This window comes from Bos taurus, chromosome 16 (genome assembly GCF_002263795.3).
Source record: "Bos taurus isolate L1 Dominette 01449 registration number 42190680 breed Hereford chromosome 16, ARS-UCD2.0, whole genome shotgun sequence".
NCBI classification, from domain to species: domain Eukaryota; kingdom Metazoa; phylum Chordata; class Mammalia; order Artiodactyla; family Bovidae; genus Bos; species Bos taurus.
The window spans coordinates 2,076,688-2,085,965 of NC_037343.1; the positions used below are offsets into that span (position 1 = coordinate 2,076,688).

Below are 9,278 nucleotides of genomic sequence, written 5' to 3' on the forward strand. Positions count from 1 at the left end.
CGCAAATGTGCCCCTCCACATTCCCCTAACCAGTATTTCTCTCTCAAAATCCAGCTGGAGCTACTGCCCAAGCGGACTCCTCTGCCTGGGCTTCAAGGGCTACTCTCAAACACTCCTTTCACTTCTCCTGTGACCACCCCACCCCCCCCACCCCCCACCAACTCAAACTAAGCTAACCGGCCCTGGGGACTTTGCAAATGCCTTTCCTGTCTCATGGAGTATCATTTTACTGATGCAAGTTCTCCTCCTTCTTCCCATGCTAAATCTATATCATCTCTTTCAGGATGGTCCTGACAGATGGAGAAAACTGCTCAAGGCTACACGCGGGGTGCAGGAGAAGGCAATGGCACCCCACTCCAGTACTCTTGCCTGGAAAATCCCATGGATGGAGGAGCCTGGTGGGCTGCAGTCCACTTTCACTTTTCACTTTCATGCACTGGAGAAGGAAATGGCAACCCACTCCAGTGTTCTTGCCTGGAGAATCCCAGGGACAGGGGAGCCTGGTGGGCTGCCGTCTGTGGGGTCGCACAGAGTCGGACACGACTGAAGAGACTTAGCAGCAGCAGCACACACGGGCTGCAGAGCTTAGACAGGACCTCAGGGTAGTCTGACCATGCCTTGATCCTAGTCTCACGCTGCCCAGCTCAAGTATTTGAACAAATGAGCACTTACGTGCACCCAGACTTCTTTTCTTTAAAGGAAATAACGATGTATCATTAACAATAAGGCTCTGAACTGTGTGGCTTCAGCTCTGTCATGGTCCTAACAGACCGTGCCCAGCACCGGTCTTGCGTTTGCTTTGTATTTCCCCAGAACTTGGTATCCTCCCTGCAGCTATGTTGGAGGGAACCATTTGTTACACTCATTCATCTGACAAACATTTACTGAGGCCCCTCAACTATGTGCCAGGCATTTATTGTGTGTCTACTATGTGCCAAGCGCTCTGCTAAGCACTGGTCATTCAGTGCCCTCGAGGAGCTTCTTGCACTGCTGCTAATCCCCTTCAGGCCCTGCCCTGGGGGAGGCACTTAGATCCGGAGCTCTCTGAAAACTGTCTCCTCTTTGTCATCCTCTCGTCTGTCGTTAACAAAGAACTTTTACTTTTGCAAGGTGCTTTGGCAACCATTATCTCATTTTATCCGTGGAGCACCCATACAAGGTAAGGTTGAAAGAGATTATTATTCCATTTGAGAGAGGGGGGCACCGAGGCCCAGGAAGATTAAGTGATCTGTTTAAGGTCACCTGGTTGCTATGACCTGGTTAGCAGCCAGGTCATCAACAGTATTCAGGTCCTTTGACACCAGGCGAGTGACCTATGCATGAAACCCTGCCCCATAACAGGCAGACGAGGGTCATCAAGATGGGACCTGAGTGATGACCCACTTCTCAAACTCTGTTGCTGCCAAGAGGCTAAAGCAAAAATAGAGAGCCTTAGAAAATGCTTGTGTAACTGGAAACTTTGAAGAAGTTTATCTGTTTTCCAGGTACATAATAGGCACTCAGTACATATCTGTCAAATGAACGAACAACTTGCTAGACAGGCAAATGGCAGAGGGTATGAGCCAGCTAATAATAACGGCTGTTTGAGTGCAGACTTTGTGTCAGGCATAATCCTAAATCAACTCACTTCATCTTCACAACAATCTTCTGAGATGGCTCTTACCATCTCCCTTGCATAGATGAGACAAAATGAGGTAAATACCCAGAATGGCAGGCCCTGGACGGAACCCAGTCAGACTGATGCCAGAGCTGTGCTCTTGACCACGTCAGCCAAGTGCAGGTCATACGCTCCTGCCATCCATGATAACCACTCAATTCCCACTACAAGCACACTGAATGAGTGTTCTGATGAGTGCTGAGTGAAGGCTGAAGTCACACTTCTGCCCTGGGCCCCAAGTTTCTGCATGAGTCACCCCCGGCTGGAGTGAAGTGTAATAAAAATCCAGCCCAGGGTGGCAGCAGAGGGTGTGTGTCAGCTGCACAAGGACTTCACAAGTCCTCTCCAGCGTCTGCACCCCAGAGTCCAGCCGTGACCCGTGGGCCTATCCCCCAAAGAGCAGCTCTCCACTCTGAATTGATTGCAAAACAGGCCTGGTAAGCATTGGGGCTACGAACGGTGAAGACCAGAGTATCCAGGAAGGAAATTTCTAGCATCTCAACCAAGGCTGAAGTAGAAGGCAGCATTAAGGAGGGTAGAGTAGTGTTCGTCACTGGGACAAAGACATGCTGGAAAGATTTATAAATAGGCTAAAGAGAGGGGCCTCCGTGAATAACTCCTTTATGGGAGGGGACGGGAAGGACGGGACGAGGCAACTTCAGCTCTTGCTATTTTCAGCCCCCATCAGAAAAGGAGGCGGGCCACTTAGGAAAAGTCTCATCACCAACAAGACGGGGACAGGGGCCAAAGAAAGAGCAGGCGGAAATAATCTTCTCTGAGGCGCCTTTCTCTGACAAAATGTTAAGTGGGAGGGACAAGATTCAGAAGAAATGATTTGAAGCGGGAGAGGCTATTCCAGAAATCACAAATGCTGAAGATTTGTGCCTAAAGGTTGCTGAATTATAAGTTGATTCTGATCTTAGTGCTTCTGTGTGTTCTTGGGCCTAAAGCTTACTGAACCATCCCTAGACTTCAGCTCCTCTAGTTATTAAGAGGCGTGTGTCACCTGTACATGTCTGTGTCCTCTGGCACAGGAACCATGCTAGGGTCCAGGAGGCCAGAGAGCGGAGGATGCTTGGAGTTACTCAGAGGAGAAGAGATGCAGAAACGTGAGATCTGGTCGGAGCTCTTGGCGACGGACAGGCAGGAGCCATCTCCAGGCAGCACTTCAGGTGCTCCAGTTGCAGAGAGGAGCAACTATTCTGATTGTATTAGAGCTCCTGAGAGACGGGGAAGAAGTGCCTCCTGCACCTTGGGTAGGTGACATCTCTGTCCAGTTATCTGTGACTTTAGATCTCTAGGGTCAGCCCACAGAAGCTGAAAATGTTCCCTGTGATTTAAGCAACATGGAGAAAAGCAGACCAGGGTTAGAGAGCTAACAGAGCGAGAATCCCCAGGGATGGGTGGCCAACTGTTTCAGTTTGCCCAGCAATGAAGGGTTCCCAGAATGCTGGATTCTCAGTGCTAAAGCAGAGACAAATCAGAACAAATGGGCCACCCTAATGAAGGGCTCACATGTTAAAGAAGTCTCTGGTTTGGCAGAGAACCCACGGGCACCATGTGGAAACCCGATGCTCAGAAATACTGAGAGGTCAGGTCCCAGGGTTGGGAGGTCAAGTGCCCTGATGCCTTCCAGTGAGCCTTTGGGCACAAACTGGCCTTGCTGGGCCTTACTTCCTCCAGAAGACCCAGATAAGTTTGCCTTCTGAGCTTGAAAATCTGCTAGAAAACGACTGAAGTTGCTCAGGACCCTGCGCCCTAAAAAAGCTCCTCCTTGGAAATTGCTTAGAATAGATTGCAAGCAAACCCAGGAGGAGGCCATAAGGCAGGATTCTGCTCCCTGACTTTCCCCAGAGGTCACTCATCCTACCAAGATCTCAGGGGTCAGAGCAGGCAAGGGAGTGAAAGATGGACATGGGGAGAGGTAATAACAGCCATTTCCAGGCAGCCAGTGCCAAGTTCAGCCAAGCAAGCAGCTAGGAACTTCTAGACTGGACAGAGCACAAAAAGGGGCAGTGCCCCCTCATTCTTCACCCTGCCCAGCGTCCTCCCTACAGAGTCCAGTGCCACGAACCGAGCTTCCCCTGGCTTGAATCCATTTAATTTTCCCTAAGCTGGTTTGTAGGGCAGGCTGCTGAGCACTCAACGTGTCCAGTCCTGCTGTAGCCGCCTTTCTCTACGGCCGAGGGCAGGCTCTGGTTCCATGCCCCTTCTGCCAGCTGAAACAGAGCCCAGCTCAAACTGGGCCCCTGAGTTCAAGGAGACCAGAGGGCATGACTGGATACTCAGCTCCTCTGTCCCTTAAAGGAGTCTGCCCCATTCTAAGGCCCAGAAGAAGGAAAAGGGGCGAAGAAGTTAGGATGGAGAAAGCTTCTCCGTCCTGCCTCTGCCGACTCAGTCATTTCTTAACTCAGCAAATGTCCTATAGCACCCACTCCGTGCGAAGCACAGGGCAAGAAACGGCACTGACACCCAGACTCAGAACCCGGGGGCACAGGACTCACGGAGCTGAAGGCTACAGACTTCCCCAGCTCTCACTCTAAGGTTCTAAGTACGACCGCCCGCCTCTGGTCCCCGCACACCCACCCAAGTGAGCCTGCAGAGATGGGGAGATAAAAGGCAAAGAAGAGAAGCCCCAAATCCTGGTTAATTCATGAAGCAGAGCTCTGTGGGATAGAGAGTCAAGCTTTGCCTCAATTTACAACACATTCCTAACAGACAACCATTTTGAGACTGAAGTCCAAACCCTAAGGATCAAGTTAGAGAATTCTTAAAGAATCTAAGGATAAATGTAGTTAAACCCCTTTTCTTTCTCCTTGACTGGTTCATCCATCCATCCATCCATCCATCCACTCAGTTTGTATTTCACGAGTGCCTTTGGCGTGCCAGCACGGAGCTAGGCGTTAGCAGTCTGGGAGGAAGTTTAATCCAGCCTCACTCCGGCTATATCATCCAAATGTTCATGGCTCTGTGCCCTTGAACTCTGCTCACTGCCCAAACCCTGGGGTCCTCTGCTTAGAATAGGCCCAGGCAGAAGCCAGCTCCAGACAGTAGCCTCTGTAGTCTGGAGTTACAGACAAAGCGGTTACTTGGGTTTCTGCCTCGCCCCAGTCTCTCCCTTACCACTTTCTCCTCTGCCTGGGATGGAAACTTTGCCTCTGTCTGCTCACATGTTTCAGTCACAAGGCTGAGCTCCCAGCAAAAGAAGTAGCTCAAGGATACAACAGGCCGGCGCCAGCAAACAGAAATGCAAGCATTTATTTTGTTCATTCAATACCAGTCTTCCTTTTTTGATGCCTAGGAAGGCAGTGCGAGCTCACTGCTTGCCCGGCCTTCCCACCTGTCCTTCCCACCGAGGGCTTACTCCCTGCTCCTCTCAGCCCTTTCTGTGTCTCATCAGACCCACAAATGGCGTCCTGTTGTCTACACAGCTCAGCGCTTGCGAGTTCGAGGAACCAGCCAGCGATCAGAGCTCATACGAGCACACAAGGTTGGTGCCTGCCAGTCTCCTCTCTTTCTGTGAGCCCCTTGCAGAGCCCTGCTCCGCCTGGCGTCTCTGGCCCACTGAGGCCGAGGAGTGCACCAAGTCCCGTGCCCGAACAGCACCTTATAAGTAAGCTTCCGCCTCTGCCCAGGCGGGCTGCTGTGTCTGCCTGTCTAGCTGCAGATTTCTATCTCTGATCTGCATGGGCAGATGGGCAAGCAGCTGTGCCAGGCCCCAGGGGACTGCAAGCTCCCGGGGAGGAGGCGTGTCCACCTGGCTCACTAGGCCCAAGGCCTCAGGGGGCCTCCTCAAGGATAAGAAACAGTCAGGCCTCCAAAAGGGAAAAATACAAGAGCGAGTCTCAGCCAACCCCTGTGGCCTCCCACTCCCTCCTGCCTGCTCCCATTCCTAAGGCAGGGACAAAGCAGGCATCAGGGAGCCAGGGAGGCCAGACTGCTTCTCTCATTTTATGCACATCTTCTGACTTGCTGTGTTTCTGAGAGTAACTTCTCTGGATACAACCTCACCATCCTTAAAATTTGGGCTGAAGCCCTAGGCTGCTTTCTGATGACTCTGGCTAAGCTGAAAAGAAATGAAATTGCTACCAAATGCTGCTTAACCTGCTTATTGGTGGCTCCTGGAACAGCTAGCATACAACCCTATACCTGTGACATACAGTTAGCTCTCAATTCTCTGCCGCTGCTCTGTCCTTGTAGGGTCTGCAGATCTCACAGCTAGATACCTGATTGCTCATTCCAGCAGCCAACATTTACTGAGCACCTACTATGCGTCAGGCACGTGCTTTGTTTACATTATTTAATATCCCTGTAAGGCAGGTGGAGACACCGATTCACAGAGAAGTTAGCTCACTTGCTCGCAGCTAGAAAGTTGGATCAAAATCCACACTCAAGCAAGCTGATCTCAACGCTTCACTCTTAACCTCTCATGCATGAGTGTGTGTGTGCATCCGTGCATGTAAGTGCATGCACTTTGTAAACTACAAACTGCTGTACAAATATAGAGGAGTTATTATCAGGTCGAGCATAGTAGTATAAGCCAGGCTGGTGGGTACAGGAGATAGCGAAGGTTTGTGTCTGAGCATTAATCTAGTTAAAGATGAACTGTATTTCAGAGGTAACTGGAAAAGTTATTTGGAGTATCCTGGGCTTTGACGCCCTCCATCAACACAAAGACTTGAAATTTGACTGAACGCTGTAGAGGTGTAAAAGACTCTTCCTAAGACTCCCAGCCTGGCATTTGTAAGACATCTGTCTTACCAATCCACAGAGACACCAGAATGGATGGGAGGGGGCCACCCTGTTGCCATGTGGGCTCAGCCTCCACAGCAACACCTCCCAGAGAAGGAGGCTTCTTTCCAAAGCAAGAGATCACTTACTGTGGGATGAAAGAAGCAACGTCTAATTACAAAGAGTCATTTATAGGCCATTAGCCTATAATGAATGGATGGATCCTGGCAATGATCATCAAGGAGGCTAATAACACAAAAGGGAAGACAACCAGACATTGTGTGTCTCCTGATAGATGTACGCACCATAACCAAGAGAGTCTTGCCCCTCTGATGAATAGACTAAAGGAACCTGAGTGTGACCAAGCCCTAAATCTAAGTGTATGTACAGGAAATACAGGGACAGTGCGTGCACGTGTTCTAAGTCACTTCAGTCGTGTCTGCCTCTTTGCGAACCTATGGACTGTGGCCCACCAGGCTCCAGGGACAGTGGAACATGGCAAATGACATGATGAGGATGCAGTCAGCCAAATTCAGAATATGCAGAACTCTATAAGACAAATGACCCAGTTTCTTCAGCAAAACATCATAAGAGAAAGACAAACATTACTTATAGTTGAGAGTGACTCTTGGCTATAGCAACCAACCACAGTGCATGGACTTATTTGGAGCCAAATTAAAAAAAAAAAAACTAGGAAATAAATTTCGGATAAGCAGGGAAATAAGAATACCAACTGGATATTTGATTATATTAAGGAAGTATTCATTTGTTTAGGTGTGATGATGATTTTTTCAGAGTTTCTGTCTTTACAGATGAAGTGATAAGCTGTGTAGAATTCACTTCAAAATAATCAGAGGGTAGAAAGGACTGGGAGTGTACATAAAACAACATGGGCTGTGAGATGACTTAAAAACTCTGAGTGTATGAGGGCTATTACACTATTCTCTCTACTTTTGTGTATGTCTACAGCTTTCTACAAGAAAAACGTTTTTTTAAGTGAAAATCAGACTCTCCATGGTCATCACTGTGGTAGTGCAATAATGTGTGTGTGTGTTAGTTGCTCAGTTGTGTCCGATTCTTTGCAACCCCAGGGACTGTAGGCCACCAGGCTCCTCTGTCCATGGAATTCTCCAGGCAAGAGTACTGGAGTGAGTAGCCCTTTCCCTTCTCCAGGGGATCTTCCTGACCCCGGGACGGAACCCAGGTCTCCTGCATTACAGGTGAATCCTTTACCATCTGAGCCGCCAGGGAAGCCCAGTGCAGTAATAAACTCCTCCAAACGGGCCAGGGCACTGGCTCTGGCCTCTGTTCCCCCACCCTTGAGAATGATGCAGAGGACCCCCAGACTGCTTTTCCCTTTCCAGTACTACCACTGCAGCACTTAGCACTTGCTACAGCAGATCCCCTCGGGCCTCTGACGGTGGTAGAGCCAACACTCTGTAGAGAAAGCAACTCTCCCAAGATCGTGCCCCAAGACAGTAATGGAGCCATACTCCAGCTCTGGAGGTAGAACGCCACACTCCAGCTTTCCCTCAGACCATCCTAGCTCAGAGCCGAAGACTAATAGCTCTCCCAGCCCCATCCTGAATTTAGCCTCTCACTACCCCGCAAAAGAGCCAGCATTCCTGCAAAGCAGCACCCACAGCCACTGGATCAAACCCACGCTGCCTTTCCGCCTCCACTGGGAGGAAGCAGAGGAGGAAGGTGGAGGGAGGAGCGGGCAGCACAGGCCGCCGCGGAGCCCGGAGACCCAGTGTCCCCCAGCCCAGCCCGGGGACCCAGGCTGAGGCCAACCTCACCCTGGGCAAACAGCTGGCACCACCCAGGCGGGTCCTCCCCTGGCACTTCCTGGAGCTATGGCTCACAGAGCTCCTGGGAGGGGAGACAAGGCTGGGGAGAGGGCACGGAGAAGTTGTGGGGGGAGGGTGGGACAGTCTGGGGTATCTGCAGACGCCTCCAGAAGGGAGGACGAGGAGCAGTGAGCATCAGACCTGGGACATTCCAGAGCTCAGAGCTGCTGGGGAAGTAACTGAATCAAAGGGAGAGAAGAGAAAAGAGAGCAAAGGAGAGAGGAAACAGCAGTAGGAGGTAGGCCAGAGAGATGGGGTGGGGCCAGGCCGGACCAGGGGCCCACAGCCAGAACCAGGGCTCGGCCACCAGCCCAGCCACCCCGCAGCCCCAGCCTCGGCCCGAGCAGCCGTGCCCAGCCATGTGCTCAGAGGGGGCCCTTGCCTCGCTGGCTGCGCACGGGCGTGCAGGTGCCAGCTCCACGAACCTGGCCCCTCTGCCCTCGCCTACCTCCCGGCAGCTGCTCCGGAGAGACTGACGATCCACCTGCCTCCTGAGTGGGGAGGGCCAGGGCAGGCTCCACCCCGGGCCAAGGGGCAGATCCAGGCAGCCTGCCGGAGCCCGCCCTTTCGGGGCACATCGCTCAAGGGGACACAGGCTTAACCGAGCGCTCCTCCAAGGCACCTGCTCCATATTCATGCCCACGCTGGGCGGTCACGGGATGACCGCCGCCCACCTCTCATGCTCACTGACCTTCAGGGGCCACAAGACCCAAAGTTACCTTGGAGCCACCCCTCGGGCCCTGAGGAAGTGGACCACGAGTCTCCCACTGAGCTTCAAGGGCCCTCACAAGTAACCCCAGAGGGAGTGCCGACTCTGAAGCTCAAATCCTGGCTCTGCCACTTGCTGGCTGAGACCTAAGGCAAGTCCCTGAACAGCGCCGAGTCTTCATTACAAAGTTATATGACCCTGGGGCTCAGCCTGCACCTGCAGAGAGATGGGAGCGTGCACGGAAGGATAAGGGCTGAGGATCCAAAGAGGAAGTGACGCTCTATAAATGCTAGGTATCACTACCATAAACAACGTTCTGGCCACACCTAGG

At 51.7% G+C, this 9,278-nt stretch overlaps 1 long non-coding RNA gene across 2 annotated transcripts; it reads left to right on the plus strand.

Moving 5' to 3' along the window:
* Positions 1-1,433: 1,433 nt before the first annotated feature.
* On the plus strand, positions 1,434-7,391 carry LOC101907689 (uncharacterized). 2 transcript variants are annotated; one of them, XR_003029669.2, is made up of 4 exons: positions 1,434-2,094; positions 2,692-2,913; positions 5,038-5,147; positions 6,274-7,391. It is a non-coding gene; the product is annotated as an uncharacterized lncRNA (long non-coding RNA). The 2 variants fall into 2 exon arrangements; XR_811765.4 differs by having other exon boundaries at positions 5,058-5,147.
* The last annotated feature ends 1,887 nt before the right edge of the window (positions 7,392-9,278 follow it).